Source organism: Callorhinus ursinus, unplaced genomic scaffold, assembly GCF_003265705.2.
Source record: "Callorhinus ursinus isolate GAN/ISIS: 27379988/994484 unplaced genomic scaffold, GSC_fseal_2.0 scaffold4, whole genome shotgun sequence".
Classification (NCBI taxonomy): Eukaryota; Metazoa; Chordata; class Mammalia; order Carnivora; family Otariidae; genus Callorhinus; species Callorhinus ursinus.
The window spans coordinates 22,209,876-22,233,472 of record NW_027397066.1 but is presented as its reverse complement, the minus strand read 5'-3'; the positions used below and the strand labels follow the sequence as shown (position 1 = coordinate 22,233,472).

The following is a 23,597-nucleotide window of genomic DNA, read 5'->3' as shown; positions in this document are numbered from 1 at the left end:
ATAAATTGGCTTGAGCCAAACACTATTCTGTGATCTTTTCCAGTTCATTCAACCGACTGCCACTTGACCAAGACCTCACTCAAATGAACTTACACATTAAACTACTCACTGAAAAATTGATTTCCCAAATGTTTTCCAATTACAAAATCACATGGAGTTTCACAGAAGCATTCTGCAAAACAATCAGTATTGGTAAGACTTAATTATGATACAAAATTTTAAAAATCTAGTGTTGGTTATTGTTTGTTGGTACTCAGGCCCTCAAACTCTTTTCTATAGTGTGCTCATATAAAACTTTGCATTTTTGCTCTAGAAATTTTGTGTTCCCTTCTTTGTAAGAGAAATATGCTTCTTTTGGCCATGTGACTTATGGGCCCTCACTGTGGGAAGAGCATAATTCATGACTCCATTGTCAGGGGTGGCCATTTGACTTTCTTTAGTCAATGAAAGCTTTTAAAGTTTTAAAGTTTTAGTTTCTTAATCAAGATACAGCTGATGTAGAGACTATTACAAGACTTTGTGTCTTTGGCCCATTGCTGAGATAAAATGGGGCTTTTAGACTATCTTTCCAGAGGACGAGTTTTGCATGTACTTTGCATGAAGAGGGAAAAAAGAAGGCAAGTAAGTATTTGTGAACACAGAGCTGTCATTTCCAAATATGCTCTCCTCATTTATCTATGAGAGGAGCTAACATCTTTTTGCATATTACCTACGTTTCAGTGTCTCCCTTTGGGCAGGATGAAATTCACCAGCCACATTGTGAGGCTTGACCATTGAATTATGAGTTCAAATGATAAAGATCAGTTCAAAGCAGATATTTTAAAGGCCATGGTATGTTCCCACAAGCAATCTTACTGTTTTACCCTGTACCAAGAATGGTATCTAACAAATACAAGTTACTCCTGCAGCCTGAAATAGAAAACACACTGAACCAAGCTTCAACCACACCAAAGCTGCCAACATGTGACAGACAGAAATATACCATGTTGTAAACCACCGATACCCTGGGGCCGTTTGTTACTATAGTATAACCTTCACAAACTGGTGAACAATGTCCTATGCCTGCCAAACTGAAATCCGGAAAATTTTATATTACCTTAACCCTTCCAGCTGGGTTCTAATTAATTACTGCCTATTGGACATACTTGCATGAAATCAGAAAATGGACAGAAGACAATACATTTTTTAATTTCTGGCAACTGCATCAGCTGTTGGGCCTCCTAGGTTCCTTTACCATCAGAAGAAATGTGGGGTCTTAGTTTACCAGGAATACCACTTTCTCCACCCGTACATTCAACCCTATGCCTCCTACAGTTTGTGATCCACCAAGGGCATTGCCTTTTTCTCATTTACTCTTGCATTCCTAGTGGATAGTAATGGCTTCTTGCTCTTAGAATGCTCTGGGGAACATCACCTTCCTTTTTGTTTATTTTTGTTCCTCCAGCCCATCTAATTTCTAACACTTCTATAACAAATTTCCTATATCAAATCTCTTTCTAATTTAATTTAAATGCATATCACCAAATTACTCATCATTGACAGGGATAGTATTAAAATTATTTTCTGTGTGGCTTTAAAGTATATTTTTTTAAGTTTTCAGACTCTTAATGATATGAAGATGATAAGAGGAGTTATTAATTTAAAAAGATACTATAAAATAAGTGTTAATTTGTACAACAAAATATAATATTATAGAAGGAGTTATGAGGAAAATATGCCCATATAGCAATGCAATCCAGGAAAATGTCCTAAAACAGATATTGTTTGCAGTGTAACATAAGATGTAGGTAGAATAGGTGTAGTCAATAAAGAATGCATTAAAATGTACAGGAGTGGCCAGAAAAGAAACACAAAAGGCAGACTAATGTGATATGCTTTAGGAAAAGTGAAGCTGCTGATTTGATAGAAGGTGGCATCAGATTTTTGAGTCAATGGGAGAACATGTAAAGTAGAAACATGTGACAGAGACAACTGAATGTCTGCTAGAGTTTAGCCTCAGTCATGGAAAATGTGAGTCTTTGGAATTTCTCCATATTTTAGTGACAATATGGAGAATAGAATGGATCAGAAGAAATTCGAATAGCATATTAGTTGGTATAGTTTTGCATTAATCAAACACTAACTCGATAATGCCCAAATCTAGAGTGCTGCCTGTGGACATGAATATTCATATAATCAAAGGCTCAGAGTGTCTAAAAGAGGGTATAATAGACTTAATCTGTAGATGTCATAAACATATAAAGTCTCCTGGGTAGATCTGTGATCTTGAAAAACTAAGACAGAGATTCCACAACTTCCCTAGTAATTCTCTTAGTATTTTGATAGAGCCTTACATTGGGCTCTCTGCTCAGCAGGAAGTCTGCTTCTCCCACTCCCTCTCCCTCCCGCTCCACCTGCTTGTGTTTTCTCTCTCTGTCAAATAAATAAATAAAATCTTAAAAAAAATTAAAAAAAATCTCTTCTGCTTTAATATCCTGTAGGTTTCAGTGGCCACGCATCAACGTGACAAATAACCTCCCCTAACCTATGAGCAGTTATCCTCCATAGTTGAAAGGATGGCCCAAACCCAAATGTCTTGAGGTGCCTTACAAATACATTTAGACTACTAATATGTGATTCATGCATAATATGTATCTTATGTTGTAAGCATCTTGAAAACCCTGATTCATGTCTTCTTTCTCATTTGCAGTATCAGCAAGCAGAATCTAATAAGCCTTCAGCATAAATAAACTGTGTTATGGGATGAATTGTGCCCCACACCCCCAATAGAGATAACCACTTTCAGTTATCAAATTCAGTTTGAGATATGGTTTATAATGTACTCACTTTCTGAATTTATAGTAAATTAAAGAGGAGATCTAGTAATTCAGGAAAGTTAAAAGTATATTTATTGTATGTAGAGAAGCTGAAGATGAATATTTTATCTTTTATTTCACTTAATTTTTATACTGAAGTCTCCCATTAGATTTTTATCAAATAACATGCATTGGTTACTGTATTTTTTGCACATTTTATTATTTTACTAGAGCTGCCATAACAAAATATTACATACTGGATGGCTTACACGACAGAATTTATGTTCTCATAGTCCTGGAGGCTGGAAGTCCAACGTCAAAATATTAGCAGGTCTGGTTTCTTCTGAGGCTTCTCTCCTTGGCTTTCATGTGGCACCTTCTGGCTGTGTCCTCACATGGTCTTTCCTCTGTGTGTACTCATCCTTAGTGTCTCATTGTGTATCCAGTCAGATTTAATTAGGGACCCCTCTAATGGCCTCATTTTAACTTAATCACATCTTTAAAGATCCTGCCTCCAAATACAGTCATATTCTGAGGTCTTGGGGGGTTAGGGCTTCAACATATGAGTTTGTGAATTAGTCTGAAATTTCTGAAACTAATGGTCATGAGTAAACATTATTTTGGACTTTTAATTGCCTTCAGTAAATTCATAAAAGAACATAGTACATATCATAAAAGAACATAGTATAGTGGTTGAGAGGTGAAACTCTAGCATCAGACTGCTTGCACCTGAACCCCAGCTCGGCCTGTGAATATGAACAAGTTACTTATCCATTTTGTGCCTTTGTTTTCTCAATTGTAAAGGGACTAAATACCATACCTACCTCACAAGGATGTAGCAGTATTAGATACACTATCGTTGTAAAGGCAAGTTGAAAAATGTGTGGTATGGGGTATATTCTATAGAAGTATTTGTTAGGGAGCGCCTGGGTGGCTCAATCAGTTAAGTGGCTGCCTTCGGCTCAGGTCATGATCCCAGGGTTCTGGGATTGAGCCTCACATCAGGCTCCTTCCTCAGTGGGGAGACTGTTTCTCCCTCTCCTTCTGCCTGCTGCTCTGCCTACTTGTATTCCCTTTCTCTCTGTCTGTCAAATAAATAAATAAAATCTTTAAAAAAAAAAGTATTTGTTAGGGCTGCCTGGGTGATGTAGTCAGTTAGGCATCTGACTCCGTCTTGGCTCAGGTCATGATCTCAGGGTCATGGGATCAAGCCCTGAGACAGATTCTGCACTCTCTCTTTCCCTCTACTTCTACCCCTCCCTGCTGCATGCACGCTCCCTCTCTCTCTCTCAAATAAATAAAATATTTTTAAAAAAGAAGTATTTGGTAAATAAGTAAATAAGCAAATAAATACTGTATTATCTTCAACAGTTCTACCACCCCAAAAGACATTTTTTTCGTCTTTCAGTAAGTTCTGTCCTGAGCAAACAATTCAATACCACATTTGTTAATGTGAAACATGTGTCACTGTGAAGTTACAAAGTCGAATTTTACATTTTATAAAATCACTGATAATTTGTTTTAAAGCAAGAAATAATTGCAAATGAAAGAAATATGAACAAGTCACAAATAGTCTTAATGCTTCCAATTCTTACATTGTATTCCCTGATGAACAGACCAGTATTACTGCCTTTGATTTCACTTAGACTTACCAAAAAGACATCTAACCATATCAAGTTTTTCATTTTTCTATCTTTACTGATTTTAACACACAAAGATGAATAATTTGATCAGGGTGAAGTATCTACAACAGTGCGAGAATTCTGCTGTTTCTGTCAGAATTTTGCCGCTAGAGGTAAGTCTGTCTACACTTAATCTTTCCTATTTCTTTGGTCTTCTGATCAAAGTTTCTTCTGGCTTTTTAAGTAAATGCATCAATGGTCATTCTCTTTTGATGAAAATCAGTTCACGGACAAATCAAATGTATCCTTCTCTCATCTTATGCAACTCTACGAAGAGTCAGATAAAAATGGAACCCAGTTCTAGGATATCAAAGAATCACCAAGTTAAAGGAGAAATTGAGCTCTAAGGGATTAACTTCTTACTGAAGACAAAAAAAAAGATACTGAAGTCCAAGGGAAAAATTTCCTTATTATCATTCCATTTATTATTTTTAACCTATCCAGCCTATCTCCTTAAAGGTCCACATGACAAATTGCTTGCAGTAAATGTAGAAGTTCAGTATGTGTAGATGTGTGCAAGTACATCATAAGATAATCGAGAATACATGGAATACCATATAAAAACAATTTCTTTAACGTGTTGGCTTCCGTCTTGTCCTAATTATAAATTGGGTTACAACATGAAAGTAACTCAACCCATTACCCAAATTTGTATTCCCCTGTTCAGTATAAATTCAAGAACATTGCATTAAAACTGATCTTCTTAATACTGTAAATAGAAGAATATTTGATGCTTATGAAATCAGAATGTTTTGTGGCATCCATTGAAATTGCATATATTTAGCTTAATCCTGCCAAACATAAAGTAGATCTTTGAAATTTCAACTTAAAAAAAATGTGCAGTCCCCACATAATTCAAAAATATAAAAATTTTACACTCATTAAGTATCTTTTTGACAGAGAGCTTATGACCTTGAAAGGCACATTATTCCAGCTAATGAGCAATTCAAGGGTATATCTTCTATATTAAGCCAAACATGATTGCTCTCTCAGTGCAATTTATTGGTCCTGGATCTGTTCTCTAGAGTCATGCAGGAAATATTAATTCACCCTTTTACATGGCAGACCTTTAAGCCCTAAATATGTTACTTTGCCTTCCTTCTTGCACTTTTCCAAAAGGAGTATCATATGACAGTTAAAGCACATATACAGGCTTTCATTAATGAAAAAGAAGCAGAGAGAGTATCAACTTGATAAGCTATCTATGTCCAATTTGTAGCCTTAGGGAAGATTTCAAACCTGAGACACATTAATTTAATTAAAATATCCTAAAATATTAGCTAAATAAGCCCCTATTTAAAGTCCTTCAATTCACTTTTAAAGTCAGTTCAGTCCTTTTAAAATGTTTAGATTCCTGCATCTCTGCTATAGTGGCTGATTTTTTTTTCTCTCTAGCTGTCCTCAATATAAATTTTGGGGGATAGTACACATACAATATTATAAATGCTTATTCCTCTGTTTGGACTGCTAGCCAAGCAATTTTTTTTGCATTGAGCATTGGCAGCACGATGTTATTTCTTTTATGAATTTCCATTTTTATGAGTTTCCTTTGCAATTTGGCCTGGAAAATGGGAATCCTGGGACATTCTAAAGGGTCTAATAACCAAGACCTTTGGAATTTATCAGGGATAGGAATGATGCTCGCTCAAATGCAAGCATTTGTATTATTGTCCTTGTCAAAAATAATAGCACATACTGGCATGTGTTGTTTCTGACCAGGCAGAGTAAGTAAATCTTGCACATAGAGAATGCTTGGGGGTTATAAATGCAGTAAACTTGTGAAATCAAAGCATCTCAGGCAGCCATATACTTAAATTTTAGAGGTAAATTTAAAATATTACCGGCAAACAAACTATTATATTCCTCCTCAATCCCTCAAATAGATGTGCAACTACAGTACACTAAAGATTCACTGTAACATCAGTGGGAACAATTTGCAAAGTCAGCCACCTTTATGAATAGCTGGGATCAATTTACAGTGTACTGTTCAATACATTCATATAGGAGCAAAGTATTTCTGAACTAACTTTGCAAGAGAAGTGAGTTGAATAACTTGAAAATCATATTTATTTGGTTTTAATTTAATCTTTTTTCAAAACACAGTTTAATAAATTTTTAAGTATGTATAATTAATTTAATCTTTAACCAAGAAGTTGTATTTATTTTGTTCTAGTATGTGTATGAAAATGTTTTATTTATTATTTTCTAAATTTGTAAAAAGTCTTCCAGTTTCAAGAAACTTCTATGCCTTTATCAAGAGGACATTTAACAGAGAAAAAGTACATTTCTCCACCTGGGGCCCAACAAACCAAATGCTTGAATACCAAGAAAAAGTGATAGATCTTGCATTTTTTAATTAAAGTTTTAGTGTTTGGGGTGCCTGGGTGGTTCAGATGGTTAAGCATCTGCTTTCGGCTCAGGTCATGATCTCCAGGTCCTGGGATCAAGCCTCACGTCAGGCTCCCAGCTCAGTGGGGAGTCTGCCTCTCCCCCTGCTTATACTCTTTCTGTCCATCTCTCTCTCTCAAATAAATAAATAACCTTTTAAAAAATAAAAAAATAAAGTTTTAGTGTTAATTAACTATACACTTAATACAGGACCTAAGTGTGATGTTAATGTTATATATCTTAAAGTGAATGTCAATCTTCATTTGACTTTACAAAGGCATACTTTCCAGAATAATTTCAGAGATAGACTTCATACTCAGATTACATAGTAGCTCTGCATGCAAGTCTAGATACAAATTTTGCAATGATTACTTACTTTTGAATAGGATTGGATGATTTTTTAAAAAGATTTTATTTATTTATTTATTTGAGAGAGAGGAGAGAGCACAAGCAGTGGGGAGGGACAAACAGAGAGGGAGAGGGACAAGCAGACTCCGATCCTGACACAAGCCTGATCTCAGGACCCTGAGATGATGACCTGAGCTGAAGTCAGCCACTTAACCAACTGAGCCACCCAGGTGCCCCAGGATTGGATGATTTTAAAATCTTATCCAATTCTGAAAGTCTAAGATTTTTAGAAATTTAACATCAAAATGTGTATGAAAAGCAAAAGTGGAAGAGAAAGATAATGGATATGACAGTCAAAATCAGTGATATCCATAATACGAGATTAAGGCAGAATAAAAAATCATTGGGTTTGGATATTGAAGAAAGATTTCCTAAAGTTTTACCTTTGACAATGGGTGGGATCTGTGACAGACAAAGCTGAAAAGCACCTGGAAAAGAAGATGGTAAAGAAGGACAAACAATTGAGAAATTGGTGGCCAATTTGATGAATCACAGGGGGTAGAGATAAATTTAGGTTTAAGGTAGGGATAAGGAAGTAGTGAGAAAAATATATGGAAATTTGAAATGAGGCCATGTTTTGGAGATTATTAAATTGTAAAGAGATAAGTTTTGCTATTATTTATCAGACACTGGAGGAACACAAGAGAAATACGATTACAACTTGCACTTTAAACTGATTATTTTTTTCAACAGTAGACTTTAGTTTGAATAATGAAGAGAAACCAACAACAACCACCAAGAGTCTGTTGTAATAGTCTAGGAAAGAGCTAATGAGGTTTTGAAGAAGGGTGTTGGCAAGAGGAGAGAAAGAGCAAAGGGAGAGGAAGGGAAGAGGAGTTTATCAAATTCTTTCTAGGTTTCAGGCAATAGACTGGCTGATATAGTTATAAATTTTATTATTTTTATTACAAACATATGAGGGACACTGTGCTTCATATTATCACTATCTTTGAATAGATAAGGATATTGACAAAGATTTTAAAGAACTTGTCCAAGCATACCCACAAGTGGCAAGATAGGTATTGGAAACAAATTCTAGAATTGGAGTATAAAACTTATACGATTTAACCTGAGATTTTTTAAATCTATATTGTAAGTTATTCTTATACCCACCCACCCCAGTACTAATTTACAACTATGGGAAGAATTTTTAAATATCACTGTGTGTGTATAACTTAGAACACCTTGCTGGGTAGTTCTGAAATGGTCCTCTTATTTTTAGGGAAAAACATATGGAATCTTCAAGTTGTATCAGTTGGTATGGAAGGGCAGAAAAGGAGATAAAGTTGATGTTAAATGTGAACATTAAAACCCCGTTTCTTCAAACTTTGTTGCCATTAAAAGATCTGATAATTTCATGAAGATTAGTTAGTTGCAGAGAATTTAGTACAATCATCTTTGAGTAAGCTGAATTTGAGTGTTGATAAATGATATCCATACTACAAGCTGGCTTAAAATAAAGCAACAGAATTCACAATAGAATAAAAGAAATTTGTTGGAAGATGCTTACTTGCTTATGGGACCTACATTTATGGACATTCCAGATGCTGAAGTCCTACAGAGTCAGGATCTATAGCCAATGTCTTTGTTGAGTTTCTCTGTAGACACCCTTTAACCACTCTCACTTGGTAACAATAATGCTTATGAATGAACAGAGTACTATCCCTGCCTTCCACAAAGAATCAGGCATGTTCATCAGGACATTTCTAAGATATCAATTATTAACTTTCATGTGACCATCGTTTCATTTTACTCACCTGCAAATCTTAAATACATCTGACTAGCAGAACATGAATCACTACTGTGCATCTGAGCTGCAAGGGATTTTTGGGAAAAAAACTTTCTGACTTGTAACTCTTCAGGGCAAGGTTCAAAATGAGGATTATTTCCAAATATAAACAAGGTGCTTACAGATGTTAGACCACTGCAAATCACAAATGTCCATTAGTGCCTGGGTCTTAATATTGGCCAAACATTATTTAATATATGCACTATGTACACTTCTTCCCTATTTAAACTTCCAAATATAGCATGCATTCAAACAAACAGAACTATTCTTTATACAAACAAAAAATGATCACCATTTCTTATAAAGAAGTCAATTCAGTCACTAAATCTACAAGTTTAAGATTTCTGAGTAATATCCATTCCTCCTATAAAGCAGTCAAAACTGAGTCTAGATATATTTTAACTTACAGGCAAAATAAAGTTAACCTCTATGCAATACTACTCAATATAGATACTATATAAAACAGAAGGGGAACTAAAGGGAAGTAGATGAAATATTTAGATAGACAGAGAGATGGAAAGAGATATAGATAGATTAGATAGATTGATCAGTAGATAGATAACTAGATAATAAGAGATAGGTAATAAGATAGATACCATATTCCTTGTTTATGCAACTGATTAAAAGACCATAGTTGGTATTGAGACTACTTTCTTCAATATATACCTCATGTTCACTTTGTTCTCAGCTAGTAGCTCAGTAGGTCAATGTTATTTACCTGGAATGGTTACTCAAAACTAAATTTCCTAAGGGAGTCCTTGGCTATTTTACATTTATTGTGATGTTGTTACTATCCATTAACTTTTCCAAAAGACATGAGGCTACTCAAAGTCATCTCAGAGGACCCTCTGGGTTTATTTCTAATGTTTTTTTTTCCCAGATTGGGTTAATAAAAAGTCTGTATACCCTTGGCAATCAAAATCAATTATCCAGCCAACACAATAATCTTTGTTTTCCCTTTTTATTCCAGTGGCAGGAAGTTTGAAATAACCAGGCATAAGTTTTAGCTGTCAATTAAATAGAATTGTGTTGTGTCATTGGGTAGTAAAAAACTAGTAAATCCCAGAGTTATGAAGGTTTGAATATGAACAGAATCATAAGTAGTGTACCTTTTAAGTGTCTGATTTAGTACCAATCTTTACATTTTATCAAGGATGCAGTCTTGATTTTGGCTTACTATCTTGATATGAAAAGAAACACTCCAGAAATTTCTGCATAGTTGCTTGTGCCATCCTATAAGTCTAAGAGCTAATGTGTATACAGTCAATTGCTGATTATATTTCTTCTAACCATATATTAGAGATTGAGATCTAACCACAGAATATATTTATAGACCAATTGGGCCATTTTGGGGGACACTTGGTCCAAACTCCATATACCACCTGACCCCCCAAAACCTATAAACTGCAAGTTTGCACAGTTAAACCAGGAACTGGTATTAATTCAGAATCACTGTCAGTCACTGAATATTCCACGTACTTGGCTCTTCTCTGGGCACAATTACCCTAGTTATAGGTCTCTTTGGAGAAAGCCAGCTGGAAGGTTTATAGAAAGTTTGTGCAGCATTGTTCCAGACACCTTCCTCAAGATTATTCAAACTGTCTTTTTCCATACTGCCTCTTAAAATTCTCAAGAATCTCTGACTCTTAGATAATGAGACTAGTTAGATCTCTTTGCATAAAAAAAAAAATTCTGAGAGATTTATTTTTATGTTCTGTTTCCTGGGGGTACTAAGTACAAATGCAGTTAGTCACAGCCAAGGATCACTGTGGATCAGGTCATCGTGGCTGCCATCCTGGTTCTGAAACCTATTTTCATAACTACACCTACTATGTAGTGCTTAACACTAAGGGTGGCCAGGTGGGTATAATTACTCAAGTACATTTCAGAGCCACAGTGATGGAGCCCGCTGCCACCTAAAAGTTCATCTCCATTAAAATCATAAGGTCAATTTCAAGGCATCACCTACCAACTGTATCTTTGGCTTAACAAAGGGCAGCAATTCCAGCCTTTCCTCAGTAATGCTAGCCCTCACCGAAAAGTGTTAATTCCCACTGACATGAAGAAGAGGACATTTTGTTTGCCCTCTGGGAAATGACAAGTAGGTTGTACATGCAAAGTCTATTCCAAAGTATTCTATTCCTACAACTCTTTAGGTACCTTCTACACTATATCAAAGAGTCTTTGTCATCATAACTTTATTTACTAAGTAATAAACTCTAGGTAGCCAAAAGCAATTTTCTAAAGTTATTTTAGGAAGCTCACAGAGTCTCAAGAAGGAGTATAAATCCACTCTGAAGCTAAGCAGTGAGATGTGCTCAAGCGATAGAGTTGCCGGATTTAGCAAACTAAAATAAAGGCACCAACTTAAATTGAATTTCAGGGAAACAATGGATACTTCTTTTCTTGAAGTAAAAGTAACAATATTTGGGACATACTTATGTTAAGAAATTATTATTTATATGAAATTCAAATTTAACAGGGCATCCTGTACTTTAACTGGCAGCCCAGCCAAGCACATGGGAGGTTTGCTAATCACAACACATGTCACTGTTTCTAGGCAACTATAATCAAAATTAAAAGCCAAAACCTCCACTATTGTCTCCCTTGAAGAACCAGATGGATTTTACAATGCATTCTTTAGAAGATTTATTCTCTCATATTACTCACTGTTGAATCTGTTTTGTTAGTTCATCTGGTGGTAAAACCTAAGATACATGCATGAATCCCAGTTCTGCAGGAGCCTGGCAATGCAAATTTTCTGTTTTCTGCCCTGGGAAGATAAGAGTCACAAACTGGACAATTTCAAAATAGAGAGGGTATTCAAAGGTAAAGGGTAGCTAAACAAATGAAGGTCCACTACACTCTGCACCTGGCAGTTGGAAATATGAGTCTAGATAAATTAGTCCATTAGGTGCAATTAGAGTGAGATATTTGTAACACAGATATTTTAAAGTTAAATAAGTAGTTTATGTTAAAATAATAATTAAAATATCTCTTTGCTAATTCTCCCACACGGGCAAATTATTCACCATTCATGGATTGTCAGTTTTCTCCACTTTAGATTATGCAATGAAGAAATATTATACCAACTCGCTGAAAATAATTTCCTAATAAAGAAACAATTAAGTCTTTAAATGTGTTGTTTTCTTCCAAATGTTCAAACTCTTTTTTTTTTTTTAAAGATTTTATTTATTTATTCGAGAGAGAATGAGAGATAGAGAGCACGAGAGGGAAGAGGGTCAGAGGGAGAAGCAGACTCCCTGCAAAGCAGGGAGCCCGATGTGGGACTCGATCCCAGGACTCCAGGATCATGACCTGAGCTGAACGCAGTCGCTTAACCAACTGAGCTACCCAGGCGCCCTCAAACTCTTTTTCTAACTCACTTTATTTTTAGATAAAGAGAATAAATTATATAATTATAGAAAACTCCTGGGCTCTTCTATTTTATCTTTGTATAGTGCACGAATGGTAACACATATGGAGCTTTTCAAAGCAAGCCTAGAGGGTTTGGCATTTAGAGATTTGAGTCACAACTATTAGCTCACTGTGGCATTACATCGGATTATTGTATATCATTCAGGCAATTCGTTTCTATAGTATCTTATACCCAAAATGCTTTTACTTAGAAATGAAAGTAAAATGTCTTCTAATCATTCCCAAATCAAATATTGGCTTCATGACTGTTTGAGAGATACACAATTTGGGTTTAAAATATAACTAGACATTATGAAAATTAGAAAGTATCCCAGGGTCCAACTATACTTTAAGTAGACAGGGATATGAATTGTTAGGAAAAATGTGGAAAGAGGTGTGACCACTCAAAGTAGAAATATATCTACAGGATAAACTCTCAGAAAATGGAAGTATTACTGAGACCAAGACTTTTCTTTATGTCTGAACCACCTATTTATTACTTGAAACAGAATTTGGAGAATAATATTGAGACTGCAAAGTGCCACTCAACATAACATAAGTTTGGTGATTATTATTAAAACATATATGATAAATAGATTGTAAAAAAAATAAAACGCCCTCACTCTTTCCCTGTTGTGCCAACATCTCCAGCAATGTGAAGTCATCAAAAGCTGGAGTCCATTTCCCTACGTCACTGAATTCAGGCTGACCTTGGATTTGCTTTGGCAAAAATAACAAAGCTGAAATGACAGTGATCTTGGTCCAAATCCATTAAGAGATATTGCACATTTCTGTTGATTTTCTTGGGTCTGTGCCACCATCATTGAGCAAGCCTGGGCTATCCTGCTGGAGAATGAGAGATCATGTAGAGATGATGTCAAAGATGTCAACTGAAATAATTCTAGACCAAACAACTCTTAACTTACCAACCAGCTGACTTGTGCAATTATGTGAGTGTAAGTATAAGTACATTAGGTTGTTTAATATTTTGTTATAGCTCACTGATTCTCTGTGTATTTCATTCTTTCCATCTTTTTTTCCCTATTTTCCATCTTGTAGATACTGTTTCTATATCTTCAAATTCAATAGTATTGTTTGGTGTTTAATCTCCTCTTGATACTAGGGCATTTTATTTTTCATCTCTAGTAGTTTGATCTGGGTCTTTTTATATCTTTTGCTTCTTCCCTCAGCATGCTCATGCTTTCCTCTATTTACTTGAACATATGGAACATATTTATAATAGCTTTTTTATCATTCCTATTTGAAATTCTATTATCTGCATCAAATCTAGTTCTATTTCTGTTGACTGATTTTTCTTCTCATCATGGGTCATATTTTCATATTTTTCATGCTTGTTAATTTTATTGAATGCAATTGAGAATTTTATGTTTTTGGTGTTGGAGGTATGTGTGTGTGTTTCTTTAAATATTTTGAGGTTTTATCCCATGATGCAGTTACTTGGGACTAATTTGAACCATTATTTTAGGTTTTCTGAAGCAGTTCCAAAGTAGCATTTATTTATTTATTTTTTTAAAGATTTTATTTGTTTGACAGAGAGAGACACAGCGAGAGAGGGAACACAAGCAGGGGGAGTGGGAGAGGGAGAAGCAGGCTTCCCGCCGAGCAGGGAGCCCAATGCGGGGCTCAATCCCAGGACCCTGGGATCATGACCTGAGCCGAAGGCAGACGCTTAATGACTAAGCCACCCAGGCGCCCCGCCAAAGTAGCATTTAATGAAGAGTGAATTATGCCCAAGTACTAAAGCAATTCCCTTCTGAAATCTCTACCACTGCCCTTTGTTTTAGGAGGTCTCTCCACTCTGGTGAGAACACAAATTATTCCTGGCCCTGTATGAGTTTTTTGTGCCTCATTCTTCCTATATGCCCTTCCCCGGTTTCAGGGAGTTTTCTCATGATACCTATACTTAGTAGTACTCAGGTGAAGACTTGAAAGGAACTCTCTTTGGTTCTTTGCTCTCTTTGTGTGCAGCTCTCTTTCTGGCACTCTGCTCCATTAATTCTAGACAACTCCACAAATTCAGACACTCTTCACCTTCACACAAGGAGATTGGTGGGCTCTATGTGGGTATGCCTTTCCTACACTTTCATATTGGGCACATGCAGAGCTCACTTCATTTGTTTTCCTTTTTGCAGGGATCACTATCTTCCATAGCTTGCTGTTCAATATCCAAAAACTATTATTTCATATATTTTATCGTTTGTTTTGTTTTTAAGACATGGGGGTAAGTTTGATTTTTTAACATCATCATGATCAAGTGGAAGTCCCTTTTATTCATTTTTCTTTCAATAGATTCACTTACTTGACAAATGGTCATCAATTATAATTTGTGATGTAAGTTGTTTATTTTTCCAATCAACCTAAATAGTAATCTCCTTGATGGCAATGAGATTTGTTCACTGTAGTATATATCAAGGTCATTGTAGTGGGCAACATAAACTAACACTTGCCAGTATAAAAATAAAAGGAGAAAACTTAGTGGAAGAATACTTATGGCACCTGGAAGCAACAAAAAGATTGAATAAATAGCAGAAATTCAGGGAACCCTGAAATCTTGGTTGCAGGTCTATATCCAAGGTCAATCTACATGATATCACTGTGGTTGTAGGAGGGGCAGAAGAGCAAGGATCTGGCTATATTGGCTTCTGAAGTGGAAATATTCAATGCCCTTCTATTCAAACGTTACATAGACCAGCTTACTTATATAATAGAATTAAGTTGGGTGCTGAGCAGATAGCTTTTATGTCCTGAAAGAAAAATAATGAAAGAATATAGGCCTTATTTCATTATTTTTCAGAAATTCTTCTTAAATGAACCAATCATATTCCATTTTATAACTTCAATCCAACTAATTGAGACAAACAAAAAAGAGAGTTTCTTCTTTTATATGAAAGCCCATTACAAATTTAAAGGTTATCTCATTGAAGAGTTTTTAACATCCTTATCCAAGTTAAGATGTTGAAGATAGTTAGCAACATGCCATATTTAAGTTTGATGGATATTTACTGTGTTGCTGTTTTGTCCTTTATATTTTTGAATAGTATGTAATGGTGTCCTTATGATAGCTTCATGGTATAGATATGTTTCCTTTAACAAATGAGATTGCTGGGGGAGATGAAATGACTCCCTTAGATCATACAACTGATAAACAGAGTTGAGATTAAACCTCATTTTTTTTTAACTTTAAATCCAGCATTTCTAAAACACTTATTTCTACATGACTTCTCTTTAGGTTGAATATACTTTTTAAAATTATCATTAGTTGAAGTATAATATTGAGGCATAATTGCACACTGCATTATTTTATAAGTCACATGTAATGATAAAAATTTACAGAGTAAAATTCATTGTTTTTAGTGTATAGTTCATACGGTTCTGACTAAATCTATAAGCCAAATAACCACAGTGTCAATCAAGATATAAACTATTTCCATCAATACAACAAAACCCCTCTTATCTCCAGTCAATCCCATTCTTCACTTCCTGGTCCTTGGCAATGAATAATATAATTTATTTCTTTATAGTTATGTTTTTTCCAGAATATCATGTAAATGGAATCACACAGTCAAACCCTGATGGTTTCAACAGTGTATTCTTCCAAGTTTTAAAAAAGGTACAATACATTAGACATTACATGAAAGTGTACTGAAATATATTAAAAAGTAATATATTGAAATAGAATAATGCATCATGACTAAATAGATTTATTAATAAATTGCAAGTTTTGTCTGCATTCAAAATATCAATGTATTTTATTACCACATTAAGATAAAAAAGAAATATCATATGATCATTTTGATAGATACATGAAAAAAATTAGACAATTAACAAAATCCTGTGTGCTTAAAAATATCACCACTACAACAATTGTAATAACTCTTGGAAAAACTATTAGAAAATTAATAATGAGATAAAAGAAAATCTAATATCTGAATAAAAGGGTATCTACAAAGGGCCTGTAGAAAAATAAATCCTTGATGTGGTAAAATATGTATTTCTTTTTGTTTGTTTCATGTTTTCATTTAAATTCTGGTTAGTTAACATGCAGTGCAATATTAGTTTCAAGTGTACAATTTAGTGATTCATCACTTACATACAACACTCAGTGTTCATCACAGCAAGTACATGCCTTAAGTCCCACCACCTATTTAACCCATTCCTGGCCCACCTTTTCTCTGGTAACCATAAGTTTGTTCTCTGTATTTAAGAGTTTGTTTTTTGGTTCGCTCCCCCCATACCATGTTCATTTGTTTCATTTATTAAATTCTACATATGAGTGAAATCATATGGTATTTGTCTTTCTCTGACTTATTTCACTTAGCATAATACCTTCTAGCCCCATCCACGTCATTGCAAATGGCAAGATTTCATTCTTTTTGATGGCTGAGTAATATTCCATTATATATGTATATATATATGTGTGTGTGTGTATATATATATAATCTTTATCCATTTGTCAGTCCATGGACATTTGGGCTCTTTTCGTAATTTGGCTATTGTTGATAATGCTGCTATAAACATTGGGGTGCATGATATCCCTCCAAATCAGTATTTTTGTATTCTTTGGGTAAATACCTACTCATGGAATTGCTGGGTCATATGGTAGTTCTATTCTTAACTTTTTGAGGACCTCCATACTGTTCTCCAGAGTGGCTGCACCAGTTTCCATTCCCACCAACAGTGCAAAAGGATTCCCCTTTCTCTACATCCTCACTAACACCTGTTGTTTCCTGTGTTGTTAATTTTAGCCATTCTGACAGATGTGAGGTGATATCTCATTGTGGTTTTGATTTGTATTTCCCTGATGATGAGTGATGTTGAGCATCGTTTCATGTGTCTGTTAGCCATCTGGATGTCTTCTTTGGAAAAATATCTATTCATGTCTTCTGCCCATTTTTTCACTGGATTATTTGTTTTTTGGGTGTTGAGTTTGATAAGTTCTTTATAGATTTTGGATACCAACCCTTAACAGATATGTCGTTTGCAAGTATCTTCTCCTATTCCAAAGTTTGCCTTTTAGTTTTGATTGTTTCCTTTGCTGTTCAGAAGCTTTTTATCTTGATGAAATCCCAATGGTTCAATTTTTGCTCGAGCGTTTACTAGAAGCACTACACTCTACATTTTACTGGAAAGTCTGGTAAATGCAATAAGACCGTAAAGAAAATAAGTTTAAAGAGTTTTGAAAGTGAAATAAAATTCATTATTTTTAGATGACATGGTTGTATATGCAAAACAAAAAGATTAGTATTCATCAATGAATTTCAAAATGTTACTATTACAAAAACAACATAAAAAAACAAACTGAGGGTTCTAGAGGGGAGGGGGGTGGAGGGATGGGTTAGCCTGGTGATGGGTATTAAAGAGGGCACGTTCTGTGTGGAGTACTGGGTGTTATGCACAAACAATGAATCATGGAACACTACATCAAAAACTAATGATGTAATGTATGGTGATTAACATAACAATAAAAAATTTAAATAAAAAAACCCTTATGTCTACATACCAGCAACAACTAATAATTTATTTTCTTCTTAACTTGTAGCAAGAATTACTATCATACTCCACTTATTGGTCCAGAGACCCTTGTGGTGATAGTGAAAGACTCATGGGTCATGTAGTACAATACCTATACTCGTGAGTTCACTGGCCAGCCAGCAGCCTAAACTCCAAGTTCTAACAATTGCAGTAGTAATTGAATTTTTTATAATGATAATTCTTCTAAAGACTACTTCATCTAAAAACGGTAGAGTACCCATCTGTCTCAAGATCATATAGCACATTCACCAAGATAAACCACATTCTGGGCCATAAAATACACTTCAACAAATTTAAAAGAACAGAAATAATACTATATCTGCTTTCAGAACACAACAGATAAAACTAGAAATAAAGAATACAAAGATAATTTAAGATCCCCAAATACATGGAGATTAAACAATACCCTTTCTTAAAAAGATTTATTTATTTTAGAGAGAGAGAGAGTGAAAGCCCAAGCAGGAGGGGCAGAGGGAGAGGGAGAGAGAATCCCAAGCTGACTTTGCACTGAGCATGGAGCCTGAGATGGGGCTTGATCTCAAGACCTTGAGATCATGACCCGAGTGGACACCAAGAGTTGGACACCTAACTGACTGTGCTATCCAGATGCCCCAAAACAATACCCTTTTAAACAACATGTGCGTTGAAGAAAAGAAAATCTCAAGACATATTTTCACAAATTGAACAAAATGAAAATAAAAACATATCAAAATATGTGGGGTGCTTCAAAAGGAGTGCTTAGAGGACTATGTATAGCATTGAATGCATATATTAAAAAAGAAGAATGACCTAAAATCAATAGCCACTTTTACTTTAGGAAACTAGTAAAAGAAAAGCAAGTTAAATCCTAAGTAAGCAAAAGCAAAGAAGGAATTAGAATTAGAGTAAAAATCTATGAAATTAAAAACAGTTTAATCAATACAGTAAATCAATAAAACCAAACTGGTTTTTTGAAAAAAAATATATATATAAGCCTCTAGCCAGGCTAACACAGAGGATACAACTTGCTAATATCAGAAATGAAAGAGGTAACATAACTACAGACTCTGTGGCTATTAAGAGAATAATAAAGAAATACTATGAATAATTCTGCACCCACAAATTTGACTGCCCAGACAAAATGAACCAATTTCTTGAAAGACACATTTACCTAAACTTACACAAGAAGAAACAGACAATATGAATAAACCTATATCCATTAAAGAAATTGAATAAAAAATTAATAACCTTCCAAAACAGGAAGTACCAGACCCTGATAAGTTCACAGGTGAATTCTACAACACATTTAAAGGAAAAAATTATACCAATTCTTATAATCTCTTTCAGAAAATAGAACCAGAGGAAATACTTCTTCACTCATTGTATGAGGCCAGCATAACCCTAATACCAAAACCAAAGACATTACAAGAAAACTATAGACCAATACCTTTCATGAACAGAGATATAAAAATCCTCAACAAAATATTAGCAAATTGAATCCAGCAATATATAACAAAATTATACAGTATGACCAAGTGGGATTTATTAAAGATATGCAAGTCTGTTTCAACAGCCAAAAAATCAATTAATGTATTCCATCACATCAACAAGCTACAAAAAAATCACATAATCATATTTATAGAAGCCAAAAAAAAACTTGGCAAAATCTAACATCTATGATTAAAAACTAAACTAAAATAGGGAATTTCCTCAATTTGATAAAGAAAATCTACAAAAAAGCCTACAGCTAACATCATTCTAAATGATAGGCTTGAAGCGTTTCCACTAAGATCAAGTACAAGGAAAGGACATTCCCTTTCACCACTCCTTTTCAAAACTGTAGTGGAAATTCTAGCTATTGCAATAAGGCAAGACAAGGAAATAAAGGATGTAAAGACTGGGAATGAAAAAAAAAAGTCTTGTTTGTCCATGTAAACAATCTGAATCACCAGAAAACTCAAGAATTAATATGCAATTATAATAAGTTATCAGAATACAAACCTAATACACAAAAGTCAATCACTTTCTCATAGACCAGCAATGTATAAGTGAAATTTGAAATTAAAAACAATACCATTTGAATTTGCACCAAAAAATGAGATACTTAGGTATAAATCTAACAAAAATGTAAAAAATCCATATGAGGAAAATGACAAACTCTGATGAATAAAATCAAAGAAGAACTACATAAATGGAGAGATACTCCATGTTCATGGACAGGAAGACACAATATTTTCAAGATGTCAGTTCTTTCTCAATTGATTACTAAATTTAGTGAAACCTCAATCAAAATCTCAGTAAGTTATTTTGTGGATATCAACAAATTGATTCTAAATTTTCATAGGGAGAGGCAAAAGACACAGAATAGCTAACATAATACTGAAGGAGAAAAACAAAGATAGCAGATTCATACTTCTTGACTTGAAGACTTACTATAAAGCCAAAATAATCAAGACAGTGTGGTATTAGTGAAAGAATAGGCAAATACATCAATGGAAAGAGCAGAGCCAAGAAATAGACCTACATAAATATGGTCTGCTGATCTTTGACAAAGGAACAAAAGAAAGAAAATGAATACAAAATATCTTTTCAAATAATGGTGCTGAAACAAGTGGACATCCACATGCAAAAAAGTGAATCTGGACATAGACTTTACACACTTCACAAAAATTAACTCAAGAGCAAGCAGAGCTTTTTCCAGACGTGCCTCTCTCCTGGTTTCGTGGAGTTTTCTCACAGCACGGTCCCCAAAGGCCAGTCTTCGCTCCCACCTCAAATGAAGAAACCGAGACTACCTCCTGCCCCCAAGCCGCAGGAAACATCGACATCTCAGCACTTGCCTAAGGGGAAAAAGAACAGCAAGAAGCAATTGAACATATTGATGAAGTACAAAATGAAATAGACTTAATGAACAAGCCAGTAAGGAGATTTTGAAAGTAGAACAGAAAAATAACAAACTCCACCAACCGTTTTTTCAGAAGAGGTCAGAATTGATAGCCCAAATCCCCAATTTTGGGGTAACAATATTTGTCAACCATCCACAAGTGTCTGCACCACTTGGAGAGGAGGATGAAGAGGCGCTGCGTTATTTGACAAAAGTTGAAGTGACAGAATTTGAAGATATTAAATCAGGTTACAGAATAGATTTTTATTTTGATGAAAACCCTTACTTCGAAAATAAAGTTAGCTCCAAAGAATTTCATCTGAATGAGAGTGGTGATCCATCTTCAAAGCCCACCGAAATCAAGTGGAAATCTGGAAAGGATTTGACGAAACGTTCAAGTCAAACACAGAATAAAGCCAGCAGGGAGAGACAGCAAGAGGAACCAGAGAGCTTCTTCACCTGGTTTACAGACCATTCTGAGGCAGATGCAGATGAGTTAGGAGAGGTCACCAAAGATGATATTTAGCCAAATCCATTACAGTACTACTTGGTTCCCAATATGGATGATGAAAGGGAAGGAGAAGATGATGATGATGATGATGATGATGATGATGATGAAGGAGATGAGGATGAAGGTAAAGAAGATGAAGATGATGATGAGGGGGCGGAAGGAGAGGGGGATGAAGGAGAAGATGACTAATGGAACCCTGATGGATTCCAACTTTCTTTTTTTAATTTTCTTCAGTCCTGGGGAGCAAGTTGCAGTCTTTTTTTTTTTTTTTCCTCCTCTTGTGCTCATTTGCCCTGTTTTTTGAAGTCTCTTTTCTCTCCCTTTATACCATGGTTCTCAACTTATTTGGGGGGGAAATACCTTGAGCAGAATACAGTGGGAAAAGAATCTCTACCCCTTTCTGTTCCAAATTCATTTTTATCCCTTCCTGTCTCAACAAAAACTTTATGGAATCAACACCACCGTGCTCTGTGGGAAAAAAAGAAAAACCTTCTGCTCCCTTAGCTCTGCTGGAAGCTGGAGGGTGCTAGGGTCCTGAGTAGTAGTGCATAGAATTCTAGCTTATTCCCCCTTTCTCTGTATATTGGGCTCGGAGATTACACTGTGTCTCTATGTGAATACAGACAGCGTTTACCAACATGTACCTGTCTACTTTCTCTTGTTTAAAAAAAAGAAAAAAGAACTTAAAAAATGGGGTTATAGAAGGTCAGCAAAGGGTGAGTTTGAGATGTTTGGGTGGGTTAAGTGGGCATTTTGACAACATGGCTTCTCCCTTGGGATGTTTAATTATGATGTTTAACAGACATCCTTGCAGTTTAAGATGACACTTTTAAAATACAACTCTCTCCTAATGATGACTTGAGCCCTGCCCCTCGAAGGGAGAATCAGCAGAATCTGTAGGATCTTATTTGGAATTGAGATTCTCTATTGTAATTTTGTTCCTGTTTATTTTTAAATTTTCTTTTTGTTTCCCTGGAAAGGAAAGATGATGCTCAGTTTTAAACCCTAAAAGTGTACAAGTTGCTTTGTTACAATAAAACTAAATGTGTACAAAAACAATTAACTCAAAATGGATCATAGACCTAAATGTAAAATGCAAATCTATAAAACTCTTAGTAGATAATATAAGAGAAAATCCAGATAACTTGGGTACAATGATGCCTTTTTAGATATAGCACCAAAGGCACAATCCATGAAAGGAAAGGTTGATAAACTAGACTTCATTAAAATGTAAAACTTCTTCACTGTGAGTGATAATGTCAAGAGAAGGAGAAGACAAGCCATGGACTGTGGGAGGATATTTGAAAAATATGCATCTGATAAAGGAGAGTTATCCAAAAATCACCAGTAAAAAAGTCAGCAACTGGATAAAAAAAAAAAAGGAGTCAAATACCTTAATAGACACCTCACCAAAGAAGATATATAGATGGCAAATAAGCATATGAAAAGATGCTCCATATCACATGTTATAAGGGAAATGAAAATTAAAACAATGAGCTACCACCACACATTTATTCGAATGGCCAAAATCCAGAACATTGACAACACCAAATGCTGGTGAGGATGTCGGCAACAGGAACTCATTCGGTGCTGGTAAGAAAGGAAACTGATATAGCAAACTTCCCACCAGACTATGGAAAGACAATTTAGTGATTTCTTACAAAGCTAAACATACTCTTACCATATGATTCAACAATCATGCTCTTATGTATTTACTCAAAGAAGCTGAAAACCTATGCACAGATGTTTACAGCCACTTTATTTATAATTGCCAAGACTTAGAAGCAACCAAGGTGTCCCTTGATGGGTCAATGCATAAATAAACTGTAGTACAACAGACAATGAATATTATTCAGCATTAAAAAGAAATGACCTATCAAGCCATGCAAAGATGTGGAGAAATCTTAAATATACGTTATTAAGTGAAAGAAGCCAATCTGAAAAGACTACCTACTGTATGAGTTGAATATATGACATTCCGGAAAAGGCAAAACTATGGAGACAGTAAAAAAAAAAAAAAAACAAAACAGTGGTTGCCAGGGAGCTTGGAAGGAGGGGGGATGAATAGGCAGAGCCCATATGATTTTTAGGGCAGTGAAATACTCTGTGTGATACCACAGTGATGTATAAGCATCATTATAGATTTTTTTTAAAAACCCATAGGCCATACAATGCTAAGAATGAACTATAA

General features: G+C 35.0%; 1 non-coding gene and 1 pseudogene across 1 annotated transcript; one reads left to right on the top strand and one right to left on the bottom strand.

Moving 5' to 3' along the window:
* Positions 1–4,512: 4,512 nt before the first annotated feature.
* Positions 4,513–21,987, top strand: LOC112835457 (protein SET-like; annotated as a pseudogene).
* LOC112836155 (small nucleolar RNA SNORA62/SNORA6 family) lies at positions 18,032–18,184 on the bottom strand. The gene has a single exon (XR_003211404.1). It is a non-coding gene; the product is annotated as a small nucleolar RNA SNORA62/SNORA6 family (small nucleolar RNA).
* Positions 21,988–23,597: the final 1,610 nt, after the last annotated feature.